General features: G+C 37.6%; 1 long non-coding RNA gene across 1 annotated transcript; it reads right to left on the reverse strand.

The window, feature by feature from the left end:
• Positions 1–1,487: 1,487 nt before the first annotated feature.
• On the reverse strand, positions 1,488–2,182 carry LOC311288464. Its single transcript, XR_014626926.1, has 3 exons — positions 1,987–2,182; positions 1,698–1,892; positions 1,488–1,618 (listed from the first exon to the last, which is right to left on the reverse strand). It is a non-coding gene; the product is annotated as an uncharacterized lncRNA (long non-coding RNA).
• Positions 2,183–2,822: the final 640 nt, after the last annotated feature.

Consider the following 2,822-nt stretch of genomic DNA (forward strand, 5'->3'; position numbering starts at 1 on the left):
CAGGTACACTTTTATTTATTAAAAGAGTCATAAAATAATGTATATTTGTGTATATTACTATTTTTCGTATTAACAGTTTAGTCATTTAAATAAATTACAAAATGCTATCTATGTTTTGTGGGTATAAATATTAATTGGTTGTCAAGCCTTGTAAAGAACAGTATAATAATGTTATGGAATCACAAATCTCAATGTAATCAAACCCCTTAATTCATATAATAATCTTTTATTTTAAAGAAATACCATTTTTAAGTATGTTTTGTGACAAAGTTATTTGTTATTGAGCAATAGGGCATAATATGCTTTTTTTTATTACAAGCATGTCCTTTGTGTACTAATGCATATGATTTATTTGGGTCGAAAAATAAAGTTTCTTGGATATTGTTGAAATCTTGGATTCTGTTAGAGGGTGCTGAGACATAGACATGAATGCATGATTGGAGGCTCTAGAGCCTTCCAGAGCTGAGATATGGAGATCCCACAAAGCATTTATTCCATTGGGGCAAATAGAGACTCGCAAATTACATTTCTACCGTGGTCATTCAGCCATGGGAAACTTTTCTTCTGTGGACACAGTGTCTCGAAATCTTCAACTGTGGCCTGGCATCTCGGAAACTGAATGAGTGGCCGCTTTCTGTCGGTTTCCTCACTCAAAATTCTCAATTACATTTCCTAGAAAAAAAAAAGCTTTGTAATTGTCGTACATATATAATATTATATAATATATGACAGACTTCCATTTATTTGACATCTTACCTCTTCTAGCTCCAAGATGTGAAAGCGATCCACTGAAAACTGATTTTTTTTTTCAATTTCTGTAAACACATTTGGATCAGTCACAAATCTTTGTCAAAGTTACTTATAGTACTTTTTTAAAAGCAAATCAAATAAAGCATACCTGTGCGTGATGCATCACCTCCTGCCATGTCTGTCTTCAGGCAGTAAGAATCACGGTCATCATGAAGTTTCACTGAAAAAGGTTGTATATGTAATATTTTAAATTTGCCATAAACATTTACTTCAAAAAGTGGACCATCTACTGTAATGTACTGCCTTACTCACCATTCAGGTTAATGTCACGCCGCAGGAATGGTTTGAGTTGGGACACATTGCTTTTCTGGCGGAGAATGTTGCCTGATTTGTCTGCAAGTGTTGCAACCCCTTTTCCGGTAATGTCTTCGACTACAAAAGGGCCTGTCCAGTTCCCCTCTAAACGTCCACCTTTGTGTCCCTCTTTTCTTTTGTTTGCTTTGAGTACCTCCTCTCCTTCGTGGATGTGAAATGATTTCACATTTTTTCTTTTCCGGGACTCGTACTCCGCCTTTTGCTTCCCCTGTGCTTTTTCAATGTGATCCCGCACCTTATGAAAATAATGTATAATAAACAGACTTAATAGAATACCTTAAATAATGTGAATTATTACTTAATTATAGTTCATACTACAGACAATCACCTTTGCCTGTACTGCTGTCACCTCTACTATCCGTGTGGGCATTACAATATTCGGATCCTCTCATACAAAGCAATCTGTCTCAGATACTACCTTTGTGTTTAGAAGCTCTGGCGTGATTGGGTGCCGGTGAAACATCAAAAAGAATGGTGTATACTTTGTAGAGCCCTAAAAAAAGTGTTTCAACAAATTACATTTACATAATCAATTGCATATAATCATTTATTTTTTAAGCAGTTCCAATCACCTGCTTTGAGGTGTTGATGGCATGCACCACATCCTCCAGTTTTTCGTCCCAGTCATTCTGCATGTCATTGCAGTACTTTGACAATGACCTCTTTATAGTCTGATTAGTCCTCTCATCCTGTCCATTTGACTGAGGGTGGTAAGCTGACGTGACACACTGCTTCACACCCAATTCCTTAAATATGTCCTCATTTAGCTGTTATCAAAAAGGTATCAAAGACATGGTAGATTCTTATAACATATAGCCAAAAAATGTAATAATAAAATCTTCTTAACTAAATAATAATAACCTGGTTCACAAACTCCCTCCCCTGGTCTGTGATTATTCTTTCAACCAGTCCATATGCATTAAATGCTTGTAAGACCCCTGTAGCCACCTCAACTGCGGTCTTACACTTCAGGGATTTGGCGAAAACCCATTTGGAGAAGAGGTCAGTCATTGTGAGGACATAAATGTTCCCCTGAGGACTGGTTGGAAATGGTCCCATCAAATCAATTCCTATTACATTCCAGGCTTTAGTGACCTTGATAGGGTGCAACACTGGAGCCACTGTTTTAATACTATCCTTACGCTGACATTGGGCCAATGTGGACATTGGGCAATCTAAAAAAATGTGTAGGTGTTTGCAACATTACAAACAACGGAAACACATTACTTTGTACAACTCCATCAGGGGTCTCAAACTCAACATAGGATCTTGAGGACACGACTTAACACCATTAAGTATTTAATATAATATGATCTTGTGGCCTCAATATAATATGTCGTGGCCTCTACATAACGTACCAATGAGTTAATTATTTTTTAATTATTTACAGGGGCTGTATGAAACCATCTTGTGGTTCGGGAATTTGAGTCTACAATTATCTTACCCACTTCGTGACGTCCGGAAAGATGCCTTGCCGATAGTATGCGCTTGCAATCTTATTGCATGTCCTTGTTCTCCCCTGATGTCCACCTGTAGCTGGGCTGTCATGGCAGTCCCGAAGGACTCGTTCCTTCTGTTTCTCATCCATAACAACTAGACGGTTCGATCCGTCTGCAGTCTTGTAATAAAGATGTCCACCTGTGTTAGAGACATAAAGAGGTAATGTGAGGGAACGCAACACACAGTATATAAATCAT

The sequence above is a fragment of the Rutilus rutilus genome (assembly GCF_951802725.1).
Source record: "Rutilus rutilus genome assembly, chromosome: 3".
Taxonomy (NCBI): domain Eukaryota; kingdom Metazoa; phylum Chordata; class Actinopteri; order Cypriniformes; family Leuciscidae; genus Rutilus; species Rutilus rutilus.